The 22841-nt window shown below is 28.6% G+C and overlaps 1 protein-coding gene across 2 annotated transcripts in view; it reads right to left on the reverse strand.

The window, feature by feature from the left end:
• LOC118183590 (uncharacterized) overlaps positions 1-22841 on the reverse strand; it is an 83273-nt gene that overhangs the window by 49034 nt on the left and 11398 nt on the right. The window contains exons 3-4 of one of the 2 annotated variants that reach the window (XM_085820374.1): positions 22593-22714; positions 7680-7792 (exon numbers count right to left, since the gene is read on the reverse strand). The gene's annotated coding sequence lies outside the window, so the exon portion shown is untranslated. Of the gene's footprint in view, positions 1-4267; positions 7285-7679; positions 7793-22592; positions 22715-22841 lie in introns of those variants that run through there. The other variant, XM_085820373.1, reaches the window with a different exon arrangement.

Consider the following 22841-nt stretch of genomic DNA (forward strand, 5'->3'; position numbering starts at 1 on the left):
GAGATGGGCGTTATGATCTTTTTACGTAGCATATCGGTGATATGCCATTCTATAATTTTTTCCTTATTCTTATCATACCGGTACTATGGTTAGTACCGGTCAATACTATGGTTAGTAACCTGAGTAAATCCTGGAATATCATTAAATAACAAAGCAAATTCACTTACCACTTGTCGGATTCTTCGTTGCTCGTCATTAGGCAGGTGGTCAAGATTTAACATTGGCGGTTCAGCCTTGCATAAATGCATAAGTGCCAGACTTGGTTATAAAAGCAGTCTTAGGCACGTCCTCAGGCCTAACCCCTATTTGAAAATAACCAGTCGTTAAGTCTAAAGTCGTCATAAATTTGGTTGATTTTATGTTCCTTAGAATTTCTTCAATGATCGGTAACGGATATACCGGATATTTAGTTATGGAGTTTAATTTTAATTTACGGTAGTCAATTGCGAATCTCCACCTTTTTGGATGTGTCAAAGGATAGTCATTATTTTTCTTACATAAAACCACCGGGCTAGCATAACTACTTGAGATGGGCGTTATGATCTTTTTACGTAGCATATCGGTGATATGCCATTCTATAATTTTTTCCTTATTCTTATCATACCGGTATGCTTTGTGGCGAACTGGCATTGAATCTCCGGTGTCAATACTATGGTTAGTAACCTGAGTAAATCCTGGAATATCACTAAATAACAAAGCAAATTCACTTACCACTTGTCGGATTCTTCGTTGCTCGTCATTAGGCAGGTGGTCAAGATTTAACATCGGCGGTTCAGCCTTTTCTCCACGAACTGGTTTCATCGTCAGCTTAAGGGACGTTGCCCACTGATTCGCTTTGCTTCCGTAGCTGTGTGCTTGAGTTTGCTGTAGTCTTGGCGCACCAAATTGGTTTCGCTGTTGATATTGGCGTCTTCTTTCAATGTCCGCCGTTCTTCTACTTTCAAACTGGATTGCTAGCTCAAATAACTTTTCCAGTGTAGTCGGATTTCTTAATTCAATAAAGTCTTGCACTTGGGGCAGTAACCTCGGCAAAATCACTTGAATTATCTCAGGATCCGGACGGTTTCCATACAAGAGTTTGAAGACGTGAATTTTTCTTAAAATAAAGCTTGAGAGATTTTCGATTTTTTGCTGATATATACTAAAAAGTTCCGTTTCTAATTTCGCACGATCCCTTACAACAGGGAAGGCTTTTACTAGGACAGTCTTGAAATTCTCGTAAGTATAGGTGGGACTTCCTGCTTGACCCAAGAGACTTCTGCCTATACACTTGAACCAGTTAAGTGCTTGGCCCCTCAAAGCGCTGGTAGCTAAGGTAACTTTTTGAAATTCGTGCCCAGGGTAGAGCATGAAGTGGTCATCCAATTTTTCCAAAAAACTGGTTACCGGTGAGTTTCCATTAAATGTTGCTTCTGGTTTCATCGAAGCGCGCATGGTCTGGACGATGTAACCAAATCCTTCCAGGGCGGCAGCTGGCATTTCTGGATTTTGAGCCGCTTCTGCACGCAGCACAGGTTCTTCTTGAAACTTGGCCATGGTTATTCTTCTTCATTGGGCGCCACTATCAGGTTCAATGTTCCGTCTTACTTTCTTCGGGAACATGCAAGGACCTGACTCGGAACAGAGAGCTTACTAAAGCTATGTTCAATAACTGTGGGAAGTAGACAGGATACACAAGAAGGGTATACAAAACCCTTTATTTTTCTCTATTTACAATAACTTCCGTACTTCGGAATACAAAGACCCACTACTTGTGGTCTAAACGTAAGAATATAAAAATATAACTAAACTCTAATTTAACTTTAAAATAATAAATGTGGAAGATTGGCCTTATAATAACAGGAAGCCGTATGTAGTACAGAGAACTGTGAACACTACAATACGTTTAAAGTTATCAAGAGGATTAAACCTCTGGCCTGGAAGGCAACCAGCAACTGAGTAAAACTTCTAAGGTAAGCGGCCTGCTTCCACTAACTGCTTCCTCTCTCTCGCTTGGCAAAAAGCCACAACTTAAATACTTGGCGTTCGCCGGACAAACTTTGCATAAATACGTTAACGCTTATAATTCTGGCCGGAAGTAGAAAATAAGAAGTGATAGTAAAGATTTAAAATAAAATAAACGTTAGTAAAACTTAAGATCCTTACAAAATCATGAGGAATGGATAGGTAAGCCTAGATACAGTAGTGTTGTTTGTGATAGGAAGATCACTTTGCAAAAGCATAAGGAAATTAAAACTTAATATACAAATAAGAAAAATCACATATGGCACATTACATCATCATTGGCTAAAACTGAATAATGTGTTGCAGGTTCTATCATTATTACAAAAAAATAGTCTCTTGGCACTATTGCTTTTATTTGCAAAAAAAATTACCAACTGAATTTCCCATAAGTGCTCTTTTTATAATGATATTGCCATATATGTGCATACAACCTAATGTTGAATATATCAATCCATCAAGATGCTGGACTTTTGTTCTTGATAGACATAGCACCCATTAATCATCAACAGTTTTACAATAAAAGAGGCACACAGAAAATTTTTATGCATGTCTAATAATGACGATTCCAGATACTCATTAACTTTTAATTTAAAAAAGAGTATCATAGTATGAGGGGTTAACATAAATAATAACAGTTAAACTGTATACAATAGCTGAATAGCATTTAAGTAAATGGGTCTTTTTATTAGGGCTTTTTTTTAGAACTAGAAATAATTGTTGCATCTATTTGCTATACATGCTCCTTTAATATAATCTTTAAAATGAAAATACCTTTGTAATAGTTAAGAGAAGAAACTATAAATATTAAATTATATAACAAATGCGAGAACACAGTTTGAACTGATATTCATAATAAAAATCGTGAACGAAACTCAAATCTTAAAAATGTGGAACATCAGAAGATATTTTCAGAAATTAAGGTATTAGTTAATGCCTCTTTTACTATTTTAAATGAAATAAATTTTTGAATTCAAGATATACCATATTTTTTTTAATTTAACAAACATTGCAACCCCCCAATTAGAAACATTAAAAACATGGTTATTTTAGAATGAAGATCATCTTAGGATAATTTATGATTAAAAAATATTTCTAACATGTATTTTATTTTATTTATTTGGAGTCAAAATCTTTTTCTCTTTTGGTGGTATTGAAATTAATTCTAAGGTAGGGTTCACCTTAAAATCAAAGAAATAAAGTAATAAATATTTACATACAAAAACTGCTCAAAACAGAATTTTAATTTCTGAATAGAAAATGCACAACCTATGGTTTAAACTACTGCAGAGCAAAATTATGTATTTTGTATAGAACTCGATATGTTCCTTAAAACAGACTTCTAATAAAAAGCATTTTTACTTTTTAAACAATAAAACTTTAGTATACATAGCAATATCAGATTTGAAAATAATACATTAAGCTACATAATAGTAATAATACATAAAATTCACAACATTCATATTTTCCACAGATAAGGAAATGCACAAGATGATACTAAAAAGAGATGCATTAAGTTTCTTGCATTTCAAGTTTACTTTGAAGATAAATATGCTTTAGAAAATGGAATTTTATGACAATAAAATACATAACCAAGTTATTCTTAGTTAAGTCTAAAATTCCTTTGGGACTTACTAGGAATAACTGTGAATTAATATAATATCAATATGGAGAATACTGTTTATTGCATCAATGTGTAAATTATATCCCAAATATAAAAATATACAACATTAAATGAAAATATACAATAAATAAAAAGCGTAAATTCGGTTTAATTTTTATTACAGCTACATACTTAAATTAAGAAATATTCTTCTACGCAAATGCATAAAAATAATTTTTATTTGCATAATACAGAATTACACAGACCAAGAAATGATGGCCACAATATTAACTTTTTGCAACATGATAAGTAAGCAATTTAGAAAAAATATATAAACTTTGCAAATAAAATTATAACAAAAATGCACTAAAGAGGGGGGAAGAAGCTACAATGAAACCTTGTTTCATGAGCTTAAATTGTTTCTATTTGTCAACCAAAACAATTTTCCCCACTGGTGTTATGGTGTTAATGTGAAATGGAATTATTTGTTCCTGACCACATATGATTACTTACTTAAACTTCACAAAAAATAGTATCTGTAAATCCTAAGTTTTTTTTTCACAAGAATATAACCCAAGATCCATGGAAATTAAGTATACAAAAAATGTAAACAAAATATTAAACAGACAAAACAGATGAAAACATAATTTAATTTTACTGTACCTGTGCAAAGGAGAGCATATGAAGAAGACAGCATAAGCAGAAAATGATGAAGAATGTGTCATTGTTTGGATCTGAAATTTTCTACCATGTAAACATCAGATACTATCTTTTGGAAGGCCTTTTGTTTCACCTTTTTTTTCGGGGGGGAGGGGGGTTTCCAACCACTACTCGACTCTGCTTGAGACTCACTGGGCTGCTTTTTCACCCCAAATTTGTCCAACGTGATTTGTTGTGTGCATTTAAAAATGTTTCTAAAGTGAGATAAGACATTATCATCATTTAAAATGCTTATTTTTTTTTACAGCTGCTTTCTTAGGGTGATAGGATTATGAGAAAAATTTGCTTCTTACCCTATTTTTCACAAATTTTGTTGAACTAATTTATTTTCATTTCTTCTTCTTCTGATGACATTTTTTTTCTACAAAAGCTCTTTTTTGCTGCTTCAAAAGTTGTTTTAATTCATTCACATTAAACTCATTTTTATGGTCCTCTAGTAACTTCTCCACATCTTAATTTTTAACTCCTTAGCAAATGGTTTTATCCAGAAATGCAATATCATAGATAACCAACAGCATTCTAAGTGTCAAAGTTTCTGTTTGCTACGAAATCTGGTCATAATTTCTTCTAGGTTGAAGTTATGTTTTTAAATGTCTCTTGCTACCATGCTTTGTAAATAAGAGTCCAGCAACAGAAATTATTGAAATGATTTTTACAAAAAGCTCTGTATGTTAATTATGCAGCACAGGTTACCTCAAGCATATTTTGCCGATTTGAGAGTTTGCAACTCGAGAGACACCATTCATCATTCAAGGCACTTTTATGTTCAGAAAATTCGTTGAGCTGAATGTTTCATGATTCAAGGTTCTACTGCATTTTAAAAGTGAACAGTCATTATCAACAATCACAAAGAATTATTATCATTATTTTTAAAAGGGGAATATAGATGGCCTCATTCACTAAAAACTGCCTTTTATCAAAATTTCTATATAAATTTTCAAAAACAAAAAGTAATGTATTTGAAAGAATCAGCAGATTTATTTACTTAATAAATGGTACTGATCCTTGCACTGATGATAATTTGCTAATAAATTATCTATCTCAGTGCAGTATTTATGGAAAACTCTTTGGATTTCAATTTATTTTAATCCTCTCCCATTTTCAAAAAATTTTTCTTTTAGCTTTTTAATTATGAGTTCCCAAGACTTGTTAAATAATTATACGGCAAGTACTAGCATATTCCTCATGTACGGTCTTGAAAATTAATTAAATAAGTTATTAAAAAATAAAGTTTTCAAAATTTCTTCTATCATAAGAAATAAGAACAAAAGAATTTAAACAGATTAATTTTTCAGTCTCAAAACATATTTCATGAATACTTATGATGATCATTAACTAATGATTAACATACAGTATACAGATTATTTGATTTCAATTAATTGTTCATACAATAATTATCAGTGATTTAAAACTGAGTAAATAAAATTGCTCAAATTTTCCTTTAAAAAAATCATTCAAATAATCATAATGAATAATCGTAATATCACCATGCTACCATTTAAATTATGCATAGTATCCATTAAAAAGTTAAGAAACCATTTTTAAATATAATTCACATTTGTCATATTCAGAATTACCCTATTTACAATGTAAAATGTAAACAGTATTTTCAATACAAAAGTGACCACATTGTACTGTCATCCATAATATGTGTCTGTACAAAACTTGAGCTCAATGGCTTTTTCTAGGAGTAGTCTGCTATCCATTTTTAAAGTTTTGATCATAGTAACAAACACCATGAGCAAGTTAAATAAACAAAAACACAACTATTTTTAAAAAGTTCCAGACAGGCACCCATTTATTATTTTCTTTTCAGATGTTAGAATTTTAAAGTCCCCCCCCCTTCCTCAAAATAATATAATATAATATACCACAATACAACCATGAAAAATAAATCTTAAAATGAAATATTGAGAAAAATGTGCAGAAACTTATGAAATGGGAAAAATTAAAAATAGCATAGTGGAATTCATAGCAAATAATTGTAAACACAAATAAATATTGTGGTTTTTGAGATTTAAAAAAAATGAATAAAATGTAAATGCAAAATCTTTCTATAAAAATATATGTTATATATATATATATAATGACAGGTAACTTAAAGCAATCTTTTCTAGCAAGATGAATGTAAGTAATATATAAATATAAAAACATCAGTTTTAGAGAAATCTCTACAAAAGCATGAAAAATAGTGTGATGTAATGACATCATAACTTTGAAACTGAATAGAAATACTTCCCCTCCTGTTTCATAGAGCATATATATTTTTTAAGCAGGAAATTATCAAATTTAGATTTTTCTTATCATTCTTGTCCTATGAGGAAAAAAAATACTATTTCAATTGAAACATTTTTTCCTGCTGTATCTGATGCTGCAAACAGTATTTTTCTGAGATGGAGAATTTGTTCATCAAGTGAAGAAAGGTGGGAAAAATCATTTTAATATTAAATTAAAAATTAAAAGTCTAAATCGATTTTTGGAAAAAAAAAAAAAAATCATTTTTCCACATTTTATTGTCATCCACAAAAAGTGTATGTACAAAACCTGAACTCAATAACTTATTAGGAAGTTACTTAAAAATCACTGACAATGTTTTGAACATAGCAAAACACACTATTATCACACAAGTATTGTATTATGTGCCAGCTAAATGAAACCTAGCAAAAAGTGATAGCTAAATGAAAGCTAGCATAGCATGGTTATAAGCTAGATAAATGAAAGCTTATAATCACATTAGCTTAATTTAAACTTAAGTATTGGTTAAAATTTTCAAGCAGGACTACAGAAAAATTCAAAAGGTAATATTTTCATGAATGATTAACAATACAAATATCCACTAACAATTTTTTTAATGAACATGTATTTAAGGAATAGAGTTTATTTTATATAATAAATTAACAAAAAGAAAAAGATACAACTATATTTAACTTAATTACAAATAAAATGAAGAATTTAGCAACTTCTCTTGCATAGCAAGGATGTACTGATCAAAATGCAATTTTAAAAAAGTTAAAAGTATTTTTATGAAAAAAAAATTAAGGCATGATAAAGCATGATAGGGAATATCGATTTAAAAAAAATCTAAAATAAAATGAAAAACATTTTTTTTAATGATTCTCATTTTATAAATTGCAAATTACAGGAAAGACACAAAATTTGATATTCTATGATGTGCAAATGAAATTTATGTACTAAAACAATCTATCTGGCAATAAATCAGAATGAGGGAGCTCAATGAAATTGCAAATTAGTAATTTATTGAATGAATCTTCAAATGTCTTTTCAAATTTTGCTTTTGATTGAAACATTTGCTGCAAACTGAACAAATATATGGCTTTTCACCAGTATGAATTACCATGTGCTTCTGCAAATTCCATTTATACCGTGATGAATAGGAACATACTGAGCAAGAATAATCAACATTCCAACAATCAAACTTGGAAGAAAGTACATCTTGATGTTCATTTACTATAATAAAAAGATATATATTTTAAATTAGTTCAGTTTATAAAAATACAGATATTTCAGCATGATTTTTAAACTTTCTTGGAATGAAAGTTTTAAAAAGAACTTTTAACATCTTACTACTGAAAGAGAATAGTAAAAATAAAATCAAGCAATCTTTCAAACATTATGAAATAAATAAAATAAAACTGATACTGATAAAAGACTACATTTGACAACATATTTCAATTATTTACATCAGAGGGAAGGGATAGCATTTAATGCAATAAATCAAATAAATAAATACAGTCTCTTTATACACTAACTTTAAAACTTTTACTTAATGACAAACAAAATCCAATTCTGTATTTGAAATTTCATTAACATCATTAAAAATAGAGGCCTAAAATTATTTATTTAATAAGCTTTTTTTTTTCCATTTTAATATAGATAATGATTACAATAGGAAATTCAACTAAAATATCTTTATCATACTATACATTTTGATGTAGCTGCATTCATCAAAAACAATATGGTATGAGAATACCTGTTGTCCTTGTTTTAGTCACAGCAGTTAGTACTGGAAAACGAAACACTTGCATAAATTTGTAAAATATTATAAATCAACTACGACAAAAAATTTTAATTTTCATAAGATCTTCAGGCAAAGTCTTCATAACTATGAATCATATTTTAAATGCATTTGCCTGAAAAAATTAAGTGTCAATACATAACTGATTTTTTAATACTTAACCATTGCACTTAAGCTACAAAATTATTACACATTTTTTGTCACATTTTAACCATTTAAACTTATAATTTTCAATGATAGAAATACATATGATGTAAAAGATACATTTATTAATTAATCCACTGTTATCTCTTCATTGCAGTTCTAAGATTAATCATATTTAAAAAATATGCTATTTCTAAAATAACCCTTCTTTTAATTTAAAAAACTTTCTTATTTTATACCTTCAAAAATATTTTTAACATTAAACAGCATTTAAAAGATTCTGCAACATGTTGTTCTGTGGTAAACAATGCAATACATGCAAAATGCTGCATTGTATAAATGTTTAAAACAATATAATGACAAACTACGATGTATAATATTTCGGAAAAATAATTAATATTTATTCAAAATGAACAGAGCTATTAAAAACTATTTTATATGTAATATTTAATTCAGATTTATAGAAAGCAAATGCAAACATTTCTACTTTAGAAATTTTGTACAAAACCATAAAAAGTTCCCCCCCCCCAAAAAAAAATCCTTCATGCAATTAACATAAATAATAGTAACTGCAATATCTCAGCTATACAGAGCAATATCTAAGCCAGTCCTAATTATAAAGTGAGAAGTAAGAGGTAATGAGAAAGGATTCAATTACTGTTACATCTTAAAAATACAAGAAAGCTTCAATATAAAGGGAAAGAAAAACAAAGAAATATTATGTTACATAGATACCTTTCGTTTTGGTCCGAAAAGTGAAATCATAAAGAAAATAATTTAAATAATCTATTTTGCCACAAAGTTAACAAAGATGAACATAATTCACACATGTAGCATTATTTTACTTATAAATTCTACAACATTCTGCTCCATCACTTATCCCTACTTTAAAACATAAATGATAGAACACTGTGTAAATTGCAATCCAATTATTAAAAATTAATGAAATCATAAACATCTGTATCAGTTATTATAAATATATTAAAAGTAGTATCATCATTAGAATAAAAGCTGTTATTTTCTTTCTTCCACCATATAAAGTTATCTATTTCATCTTCAAGAATGGTAAGCAGAAGGAAGATTTTGGTAACCACTTTATTATAAGACTTATACTCGACTCTCTTGAAATTTCAAATTTTCTGCATAAATTTAGTACCTAAAACAGAATGTTATGCATTATCAGAACTAGAGAACAAAGTTTGCTGGCAATTATTTTTTCACTTACTGTAAGCAATTAGCTGCTCTATTCACAAAGACTTTTCCCTAATCAATAATTCTGCTTAACAACAGCAAGACTATTAGCAAGATTTTCACAGCTCCTTAAATTATAATTTGCTCATTATGAGTCATCTGCATTAATTATGCATTCATAAAAATATAATAAAGATCAAGTATATGAATACTATTCACTATGGCTGATAATAGTATTCTTAACATTCAGGAAAAGCCATTTTCTGCCAGACAAATAGGATGCCAACCTATTTGTTAATGAATTCAAATTTTATTCCAATAGTGATAAAAGTAAATGACTACCAATAACAGAGATTAATGAACATCAGCCCTTCTTATGGCATTATTTTCAGCTAAACAGCATTTTCTATGATAAAAAAATTATTTATCTATCAGATGCACCATCAGGGACCACCACAGGAAAGGACATGTTTACTAATACATCCTTTAAAAGTAACCTAAAGCTACATTAAAATAAATGCAATCAGAGTTCGTTGTAAAATAAAGTTAATATTCCAAGTTTTATTTCACATGGACAGGGAAGACTTTAAATACTTGCAAAAGAATTTACTGTGGAATAAATGCATTTATACAATTATTATTATTTGTAATACAACATTCTAAAAAATAAATTTAAAATAAATTTAGAATAATTTTAGGCACATATAAGTGATTTATGAATAATGAAGTAACACTTTCATTGCCATTATTAACAAACAGTGAATATTAATTTATTAAAGACTTTATAAAAATTGCAATTAGTACTAAGTTAAAAAAAAATACTTAGAAGGCTTTAAAGGTAAATAATTTATGGAAGAAAACATATCCAGTTCATGATGATTCTAAAGAAAATTTTTATTACTATATGTTATAAAATTTTTATGATTACAACAGGATTAATTTTTTTGGAGGTCATAGGATTTTTTTTTTTTTTTTTTTTTTTTTTTTTTTTTTTTTTTTGTTGCAGTGGGTAGGTGATTTAATGACTTTATGATTTAATGAATGTTTATGTTGACTCTTCATGACCATTTGCACTGATGTGATATCATATAAGCTTTAAACGAAAATATGAAAACTCTCTGTCTCTCCCGCATGTGCACATACACAGAAGAAAAAACAAATCTGAAAAATATAAGATCTTAATGGTTGTCCAAGAGGATTTATTTGTTACGACTTTTTATGCTCTCACTGAACTCGCAGTCTAACAGTCTGCTTCTATACTCTCTCCTACTATTTTTTTTTTAGATATACATTTTTTTTAGTATAATTTTTTTGCACTTATGCCATACAATTTAACAGCAAAATTACTAAAATTTTAAAAGCAGCATAGCATTATAGGTTTAGAACTCCCAATGCATTAACATTATTAAATGTCGGCATATAGTTTTTCTGTTTTTTTCAGTCATTTCTCAGTTCATCATATCAATATTCAGTTTTCTTTGCCTTTTTATTATTAACAGTTTGTATGTTAACTTCATTTATTTATTTAATATCCCATGCTTGGTGCTTATGCCACATAAAATCAATTCAACAGCAAAATTACAAGATATTTAAAAACAGCAACTCTTGAGAATTTTTGATAGGCAGTCTCATGCACTGGAGATAAAAATGTTTTATTACATACTGTGTTGCTAGTGCTCTCTTTGAAACTGTTAAGCTTGTTAATCAAAAATTCATTAAGTTTTACATAATATGAAAGAGATAATAAAACAAATTCGAAATTGAAAATTCGGGCTTCCAGGTTCGCATGTTCGGGTGGAGGACTACATTATTCATAATTTGATGGCTTATGGTACTGTTGTTTTTTCACAATGTAAGAAACATAACATACATCCATGCAGATTCTTCATTATTTAATTTCATTAAATATAATACAGCGCAATAATACTTGCTGGCAACGATTTGAAAAGTGATACAATGCATTTATGTGTTTCAACACAAAATGCCATTTTGAGATTAACATCCCATTCAGGACTACTCTAGTAATTCAGGACTACTCATTTATGTAATAACTAGTAATAGTTATTACATAAATGTCGAACAGCACTTATTAAAATAAGGCACAACAATCAAAATTTAGATATTTGACTGAATTAGTTAGGTTCTAAAATAGTTGACGTACACCTATCATGCAAAGTTTTGAATAAATTTAAAATGAGATTTTTCGTTCACTTCTACACACTTGATACTTGTATTTTTAAATTTATTTTCAGACTTGAATATTGGTTAAATAATTTGTTACATACCAAAGGGTCATAAGCATCTCTATCAATAATTAGATGTTTTTTAGATGTCATTTCTGAGCAAAATGCTTATACTGTGAATTGGATGAAGTGAAGAAGAGTAAGTTCATGTTTTAGACAACAGAAGAATAATTCAGATTCTTCCATCTTTTAAAAACGACACTAAATAAAAATGAAAATATTACACTGACTTAAGATAATTTGATCTACTTTATGACATACATTTTCAAGTTCAAGGATGCAGACTTCCTTGAAATTAAAATATATATATATATATATATATATATATTTGATTTTTAATTTAATATAAAATAATTTCAAACATTGGTACTTTTCTGTTCCAGAATATAGCAGCAAAAATGAGTACAATTTTTTGGCACAGTTTTGTGATTTAAGGTTGTAAGCATGCAAAACAACCTTAACTGTGCCAAAAATTATTAGGCACATTAACCCCTCACCGTAGATTTTCAGTGGACAATGACAAAAGCAAAAGAGTGTTTTCTTGTCATTCCTGATTGTTCAGATAAAATTTTAATGACTGAGATTACAGAGAACATCACAGATGGAAGTATATTTTCAGATGCATATAAGTTAGATGAACTGCAAGACTCCAGATATGAACATTTCATTGTAAATCACATATCCAATTCCATTTACCCTACTATAGGGCAGCATATTAAAACAGCTGAAAGATTATGGGCAAATACAAAATGGCATAACAAATGCCAGGACACACATAGTAACACAAAAATAACGTGTTAGTTAAAATGAATCATATAAAGACGAAAGCATACAATTCAAACTAGTATGTTCTGTGCAACATACATATTTTTATCTATTCTGTATTAAAAAGCAGTTTATCTATGTAGATTATTTTACTTTGAAACAGAAAATAGATTGAAAGCAGAGAATATGCATTCACGTTAAAAAGTTATATGTCTTAAACTTTATTGGAGCCATTTTTTTCCAATACATATTAAAGGAAATTATTACAGTCAAAAGTCGTTAATTCGGACACCCATAATCCAGAATGATCTATAATCCGGACCTCAAAGCTACAAACTTTCTGCACATGCGTCGCGTTTACGCATGCTCACAGGTGTTTACGAGTGCGCGTAAGACCTTTATGGCTGCGAATATGTTTGTGCGCATGCGCGTTTAATGTGTAACGGACGGTATAAGCTAAGCTAAAATTATTTAATTCAGTTAATGTTGCAGATTGCATTGGTCCTTAATCTTCGAATTGGATCCGACTTATTATTTTTTGCAGACTGTTAGAGCAATTTCATAAAAGTAAGCTTGAACTTTCGATTATGTCAAATAGAATTTCTGATATATATTTACTAATATGTAATTTATATCTATAAAGCGAAAGTATGGTTTGAAATCCGAAATCTGTTTATCAATTTCACACCCCCGATTGGAAGTTGATCTGTCAGCACTATCCTTATCTTCAGGGCAGATGTTTTTATTTTATTTGGCTTATAATTCCTTACTAAGTGTAGTATTTCATCTCGATGTACTCCGTCTTTGATATGATTTAAATCAAGTTCCTCGTCATTATAATTCGCTTCCAATAGTGAAGAAAGTGACCCAGAGGTTATTGAAAATGAAAACATTTCGATTGACAAATTAGTCGGTATTCTCAACACAGCAATTATAGGACTTGAACAGCGGAACATCTGAAACAGCTCTTGAACACATTTCAGAATATTAGTATTGCTGCTACTAATACTACCAAAAAATTTATATGTATGTGTATGTGTATATATATAATATATATATAAATTCAAGAAAAAACTACTTAAATCAATAAAGGTGTAAACTGAACTAAAGGGAAAATATAAATCAAAATTGAAACACACACTAAACAACATAATAAAATAACAGATAACTCAAAATTCTTTGGTCTTTCTCAAGAGTAGCCAAAAAATTTTCAACAACACATTTATGAATTATATATGGATGATTACGTAAATACAATAAATTAAAAAGTGAGTGTTAAAAATAAACAGATTTAATGCAATTTAAAATAATAATGCAAGGTCCCAAACAATTTTATAATATAGTATTGTAAGGCCATTAAAGAATGTCAATAAAATTAATATTGAACATTTTTTAATCAATCATCAAGATACAATCTGCACTGGTGTGATCCTAAACAAATCATACCATATAAAAATTAAACAATGTAAAATTATAACTTCTGAAATCAGAAACTAGAAAAGAAATTTTGTAAATTAATAAACCTCCAAGAAATGTACACTTAATCAAATTATTTCTTTTTTTGTTGATGAGCCAAATTGCTTTTCTAGTTTTTTTATTTTGGGACATTTACTTTTACTGTTTACTACTGTTGTTACGTCTAGTTACTAGCATACTGTTTATTTCATTTTGTATGATTTGTTTAGGGATACACTAGAGCAGATCATATCTTAATAACGAAGTAAAAAAAAAAATTATCTCAAATTTTATTAGCTTCTTTCAAAAAAATATTTTATATTTTGTATATCACAATATCATTTAAATTACAGTAATTTTTTTTATTGTTAACAATTACTATTTGATTTATTTTAGTAATCATTCAGACATAACTCAAAAATGTTGCTCTAGTGAATTTTTTTTTTTTTTTTTTTTTTTGCTGCTGCTTGAAAACAATTATAAAACTTTCAATCGTGTCACTTTATTATGTTGATTTTGATTTATATTCTTCCTATTTGTCAGTTTGCCACCGTTATTCATTTAATTATTTCAATTATCTCTTGATTACTTAACTAATTTTACAGCATACTGTGTGATATTAATAATCATAATTTTGTAACTTCTAAACTCCTGATTATATATATATATATACTTACTTTTGATAATAAAAAAAAGTTTTTGCATTTCTCTGCTTAATATGACCCAATTTAAAATTACAAATTAATAATATTTTCTTTACTTTCCTAATTAAAAAACAAGTACAGTACAAAGTCTGTAATCAGGACGTCCATTATCCGGAATGATCTATAATCCGAACCTCAAAGCAGAGGGGTAGCCAGGGTTTTCAGCGCCCGGGGACAACTGAAGATTTTGCGCCCCATTCTCTGCGCTAAGAACGGAAAACATTTCATTCTAAAATTTCATTAACATCAATTTGGCGCCCCCTGAATGCTGTGCCCGGGGACAGATGCCCCCCTTCCCCCACCCTAGCTACGCCACTGCCTCAAAGCCACAAACTTTACGCATGCACGTAGAGAATGCGCATACATTACGGATGCACATAGAGAACGCGCATACATTACGTGCCATAATGTATGCTTTACACATGCGCCCGTTGAAAGAAATGTTTAATAAAGTAAACAAATATTAAGCTTTTTTTTTTGTAAAATTTGATACCCTTTAGATCATAATCGCTCTTTATTTTATAAATTACGTGCTACTTTGGTAGACAGTTGTATGGATTTTTGGCAATTTACATTGCTGCAATAATTGGTGTGCTTTTTACAATCATCAGCCATCTTGAAAAACGGTGTTTTTACGTATTTTACGCATAGTAAAGTATTCATAACTTTAAAAAAATTAATACTGTTAAAAATAATGGATTAATTTTTTGTTGAAAATGTCGTTTTTTAAGATGGCAGGCAAATTTAAATAAATACATTTACTAGAGTATAAAATGCTAAAGTAAAGTTAAATTATTACTTTCATATAGCAAAGAAATAGAATAAAAACATTGCGTCAACGTTTAATTTGATTAAAATATTACTTAAATTGAATATCGAATTTAAAACATCATACCAAAAAGAATAAAAATATTACTTAAATTGAATATCGAATTAAAAACATCATACCAATGTTTAAAAGAATTAAAATATTACTTAAATTCAAATCCTTTAAAATATGTTTTATAGGATATAATTATTTAACATTAAAACACATGTGACAATAAATATCTCAGCAATTTTTGAAAACAGTGTATTAATTTTTTAATAAAAACTGAAGTATACAAGTATATAGTAAAAGAAAAATATGTACTACTTATATTTTTTTTAGTATTTAACCTGTCGTATATTGATAAGTACCACAAAAAAGAATCAGAATCATAATTTAGATATCAATGAAAAAAATTTGAAAAATGTAATCTAAGGAATTCGAAGAGATGAATAATAAAATTTTAAAATGGCGCAGTAAAGCACAAATATTCAGTAACCAATCAGGGAGCTGACTACAACTCGTTAATGCACAAATATTCTGTAACCAATCAGGGAACTGATTACATCACAAATAGAATTAAAATTATTTAAATAATCATACATAATAAAATCATTTTTAAAAAATGCAAAATTACATTGTATTTTAATATTTAACAGCCATAAATAATGTTTAAAACATTAGATTAAATTTATACATATTAAAACCAATTACTTTTAAAGTAATGTGATGTCATTCATTACATCATCCACAACATAAAATTCCATAAAATATCATAAACAATAAAAAAAAAATCAAATAAAAATGCAAAATTAAATTGATTTTTAATATTTAGAAGCCACAAATAATATTTAAAACACGGAATTTATGCGTAATAAAATGCATTATTTTTTAAATAAAATGACAACAAAGTATTGGTTACCATAAATAACTTGTCTAGCAATGGGTTTACCATAAGTCGTATCGCTCGCCAAAAAACAAATTGCCAAAATCCGTGCAACCGTCTACCAAAGTAGCACCAATTACGGTTTCATATATTTAATTGTATAATTTTTGCATGCCATCTTACCAGATTTAAATTGATGATCTATAATCCAGAAAAACCCCTAATCCGGAATCGCCAAAAGTGCCGACGAGTCCGGATTACGGACTTTGTACTGTATTATTTTTCAATTTTATTAAAGCAGCATTTCTGCTCTTGACATGGGTCTTTCCAACAATACACTCAACTTTTGTTTCTCACTTGGTAATTTCTTCTACACTCATGTAGTTAAGAATGTTGAATGCTGGTAGTTGAACTGAGATTAGAATGCAGGCAAACGGACTGGCCACACAGATGGTTTTTCCCATGCAGAACACGAATAAGAACCAGTTTCCATTGGAAAGTCTTCCACAAAGGCATCCTTTGTCTTAGGCAAGTAGCTCTCATGAGCTTAGCCATATTCAAATAATCTAACCTTTTACACTCACGCTGCAGTTTTTTGCTTAAAATCCAACTTAGGATTTTAGGACATAAGGTTTCTTTCTCTTATTTTAATTTTTGTCTGTTTTTGAAAATGTATTTTTAGAAACTTTTTTCTTAAATTCTAAGATATAGCATTCTGATAATTACTTTTTAGCTATTTCTGTTTATTTTGAAACTTCAGTTTTACAGATATTTTTTACAAAGCTTAGACAATTTTGATTTTTCCAATTGTGTTATCATTAGTAATTTACACATTTTATCACTCTGGTATTACAAGTTACAAATTTTTTAAATTAAAAATAATTTTACTATTATTTCAAAATTCTGACTTAACTGCCTTTCTTCTATTATTATTTTTTTGCATATTATGCTCAGATTTAAATTCAAATCCCGTCAGGACAGGATGTATCTCAATGGCAGCCTTTTAAAATTTCTTAAAATAATTCCTTAAAAGACAACTTTATATTTTGTATATTCTTATTTAATTACTTTTAAATTTAAAAAAGATCTACTTTGATTATTTTCTTTGAATTTACTGAGTACAAATAATACAAAAAAATAAATTTAAAAAAATGATTTTTTAAGGCAGGGAAAATTAAGACTGCTGATTAAAATACAGTCAAAAGTCGTTAATCCGGACTCGTCGGGACTTCGGCGATTCCGGATTATCGATTTTTCCGGATTATAGATCATCAGTTTAAATCTCGTAAGATGGCATGCAGAAATTCTAAAATTAAAAATATGAAACCGTAATTTATGAAATAAAGAACAATTATGATCTAAAGGGTATCAAAATTTGCAAAAAGGAAAAGCTTAATATTTATTTGTTTACTTTATTAAACATTTCTTTCAATGTAAGTTTTTAAAGTTTTGCTTCGTTTCATGTGATAATACTTTCTCTTTAATTCTATTAAACATACATAATTTCTTGTTCAGTTACAAAGTTCTGCTGTTCAAGTCCTATAATTGCTGCTGTGTCAAGAACACCGACTAATTTGTCAATCGAAATTTTTTCGTTTTCAATTACCTCACTTTTCTTCGCTATCGGAAGCGAATTATAATGACGAGGAACTTGTTTTAAATGATATCAAAGACGGAGCATATCGAGATAAAATACTACATTTGGTAAGGAATCATAAGCCAAATAAAATAAAAACATCTGCGCTGAAGATAAGGATAGTGCTAACAGATCAACTTCCAATTCATTACGCGCCCGCCGCGGCGTTCCCCCCACCGAGCAGCGTGAAATTGATAAACAGATTTCGGATTTCAAAACATACTTTCGCTTTAGATCCTTTACATATTAACAAATATATATCGGAAATTCTATTTGATATAATCGAAAGTTTAAGCTTACTTTTATAAAATTGCTCTTACAGTCTGCAAAAATAATAAGCCGGATTCAATTCGAAAATTAAGGAACAATGCAATCATCAACATTAACTGAAATAGATAATTAGATAATTTTAGCTTATACGTCCATTATACATAAAACGCGCACGCGAAAATGTATTCTGCACTTGCGCACACTCATATGCGCAGTCGTAAAAGGTCTTACGCGCACGCGTAAACGCCTATGCGCATGTGTCAACGTGGCGCATGCGCAGAAAGTTTTTAGTTTTGAGGTCCGGATTATAGATCATTCTGAATACGGGTGTCCGAATTAACGACTTTTGACTGTATTACGAATATTTTTATGCCATCAAACAAAATTCCATTTTTTAATCTTTCATTAATTCTACATTTTTATTAAAAAAAATTTAACATAAAAATATATACAAGTGGTCTGTTAAAACATCCCTGTTGCAGTAGCCTGGTACAGTAGCTACTAAAGTAGTGCTGACAGTAGAAAAAAGGACAGCTCATTAATCAGTCGACTATTATCAAGCTGTATCATTAATGAAACCAAAAGGTTAAATAATGCGGTAATCTTCATCACACTATTGGGGGGGGGTAAAAATCTTTGCCACATCCCCAAATAATTCTAATTGAACAGATATTTTGTAATTAAAAAAATTACTGGACAGCCCATGGACTAATCGCTTAAGCACTAATGTTTGGCATTCATAAAATAAATAAATAAGTGTAATTTAAAAAACAGTCACATTTTAAAATTTTTGTGCACTCTTCTTAAATATGGATCATTTATGCAAATGCACTTTGTTTGTTCCAGACTTCAATTATATATCATTCATACTTTAACGTTATTTAAATTCATTACTGTTGTGTAACTAAAATTACTTTTTCTGTACTTGATACGAATACTGAATAGTATATTGAAAAAAATTCATTATTATTTTTCCATGCATTACAATTATTAATAAATATATAACATTTTGAATGCTGATATACAGACAGTCTATTAAAACTGTCATCACAAATGTTTCATATGGAATTATTACATATTTAATTCCTCCTAAATGCTACTTTCATAAAATTTTATGTACTAATATAAATAATATTTAGAGAGCTTTTCTGAAAAATCTAGTACTCGACATTTAATCTGATATTTAAATAAACTACAACATGGTAAACATAAATAAATATCTTGGAGTATACTGCAATTATACGTTCTGAAAGAACTACAAAAGATACATAGCTGATGTTTCAAAATGTATCACTCATCTTATCAAATTTATGCACTGGTATAAACATTTTAGCAAACATAATTTAATATACAAATAAACTGAACAATTTTACATCATACAAAAATCTGTTTCAACTTTATACAAAATGTTAAATAAAACTGGAACTGTAATACTACTATACCTAAATTCTGAATACAGTGAACAACATTCATCATAATACAGGGAATTCTCTTTAATATACAAAATTAGTATTACAACAACCTTGAGTTTGGATTAGATTTATGTCAAGATCTCAATCGATTTTGAGGGCAAGTAGGTACAGGTCCCTCTTTGCCAGGAGCAAAGAAATATGCAAGACTGGAAAGCAGTGCATGCAAAGGTCATATTTATACTCCAAAGTAAAGTGAACAAGAAGGTAGCAACTTCTAGCGGGGAAAATATTAACAAAATTGAAATATTAAGTTAATAGAATTTTAAAAGCATTAGAAAGGGCTGGATTAGACTTAAAAGTCATTAACTAAACAAGATAAATCATTGTGAATATGAAAAGCTTCAAGAAAATCCAACTCATCAATTGAAGAAATTTTTGAATGATTTTTGCAGACTCAAAGTAAAATTATGATTAAATTTCTGACAATAATTAGCCACCGCAGATTTGTTAATTTTGCTTTTTCAGATATACGATACGTATTCCTTGATACAAAAGTTTAACGTTTGTGTATGCTTTAATCTAGTATAAAGTGACTAATATCTAATATACCTAATTTAACTCTAAAAAATCATATGTATTTAATAAATCAATTATTTTAATTTCTAGTTCTTACTATTTAAGTTATAAAGAAACTCTCTTTAAATGATTCATTGCATTAAAAGGCTATTTACATTATTATTACTATTATTTCTTTTCACTTCTTGCCTGCACAAGAGATAAAATTAATAGCAAATCAATGTTCAAGATGTGCCACAGCAACTCATTTCTGGTTACTGACATTATTACAATTGGTTGTGTTTATTTGAAACTGACAACTTATTTTCATAAATCTTAAGTGGTTAATTTTAGATTAACATGTTAGCAAAACAAAAAAATAAAAGCATTGAATTTAGTTAAGTTACTGAGACACTGCAGGTAGTCTATGGCAAAGGTAGTTAACACATTGTAATGCATTACTATTTTAATAAATGATAGATATATTTGATATTATTAAACACAATTTACAAATTAAGATTATAATATTTATTTCTTTCCATATTTTAAATATTATTCACAATATTTTAGAGAATTTATTGCAAGAAAAATTTTTCTTAATTTTTTGCTCTATATAAATAGCTATATATTTTTGTAATTAATTCACAATTTCATTTATACGATAATATTAACAAACAATACACCATACATGTGTATTTTTTCTTTAAGAGCATTGAATAGAGTAAATCACAAAATGCAGTTGCCAACAGTCATCTTCTCTAAAACAACCATTTCTACAGTATAGCAAAATTGTTTGAAACTTATAAAGAGGGTCCACTGCATATTTACACAAAAAGAAATATCTCTAAAAAACTAAATCAAATTACAATTTTGGAACTTTCAAAAAAAAATCAGCAACTAAATAAAAAAATTCCTTTTAAACATTCTAGATATTTTAAACAAATACCAAAAGAAATTATTTCATATAAATTTTAAGTATACCATATTATTATGCATAAAGTCAATAAAATGAAGTTTATTATAAACACAACACTGCAAAAACTTGTTTAATATTTGATTTCAATATAAAAAGAAAACTGAAAATTGAACAGGCAATTATAGTAAATCTTTTTGGTACTTACACATTTTCCTGTCAACTGTGAATGCTGGTTCCCATAGACTATGAAGGTTGGCAAAGATCCTGCTGAACTTATACCAACTCATTTTGAAGGAACAGTTATTTGGTTAGATAATCATAGATAACTCTTATTTAATTATATTATCAACAGATACAAATTAGTAATACAACATGCAAAAAATATAAACAGAATCTCAAGTTTTTAGATTATCTGACAAACTAATTCATTAAAACTTAAGCCAATCATTCTGGTGACTAAAAATTCCTAATGGTCTAATGACATTTAAAATAACAACAAAATAATCATTATTTTTGTTTACTTGGAACCACAGGTTTTTTTTTTAAGTATTAATCTAAATTTTGTTGGGGTGTTTTTATTCTGCCAATTTGCTGAGTTGCAGAGTTTTTTGCATATTTTGAGTATGATAACAAGATTAGGTAGCTTTGCAAATACTGCATGCTATTCTGTAGAATGCAGCATGCAATTTCATTCATTTTAATCATTTTCTTAGAATGCAAGAGAAAAGCTGAGAACCAGCAGTTAATTTAGTCATCATTAACACACACACACACATACATACACACAAACTGGTTTATTGAGAATTAACCACAATTAATAAAACCAAAACAAGGATCTTATAAGTGTGTTGTGATGTCACTCTTATCAATTACTGGTACTAAATTACACTGTTTAGTGACCATTTTTTGACAAAATAATTGACAGAAAAATATGTAAGTACCATCTTTTCTTGCTGATCTTTAGAATACAGCTCTACTTTCAAAAACACACACACACAATTTCGAAATCAAAATGATTTCATATGAGTGATATAGTGAGACCGGAGTGTTGTATCTTGTTTAAATCTTTTGCCACAATATTTGCATTCATATGGACGGTGTCCAGTGTGCACTCTGAAATGTCTTTCAAGATTTTGCTTTAATGTAAATCCTCTGTTGCATACACGGCACACAAACGGACGTGCTCCAGTATGAAATTTCAAATGCCTATTCAAATTTCCTTTTTGTGTGAACGGTTTATTACATACTTCACAAATATATGGAGAACTAGAAGCATATTTTTGTGACTGTGAAAGATGAGTAGAATCACCTGAACCACTTGCACATGTATACGTCATTCCAAATTCCTTCATGTCCTTTATCAAAACTTCTAGAAAAAATAATATGTGATAATTTAATTTGATAAAAATATATAAAGTTTTAAATTTTACAACTTATAAAATACTTCCTTTTTACTTCGTACAAGGAAATAAAAAGGGCACAAGTACAAAGTTATA

Source organism: Stegodyphus dumicola, chromosome 7, assembly GCF_044657685.1.
Source record: "Stegodyphus dumicola isolate Sdum_Otavi_A_Nest chromosome 7, ASM4465768v1".
Taxonomy (NCBI): domain Eukaryota; kingdom Metazoa; phylum Arthropoda; class Arachnida; order Araneae; family Eresidae; genus Stegodyphus; species Stegodyphus dumicola.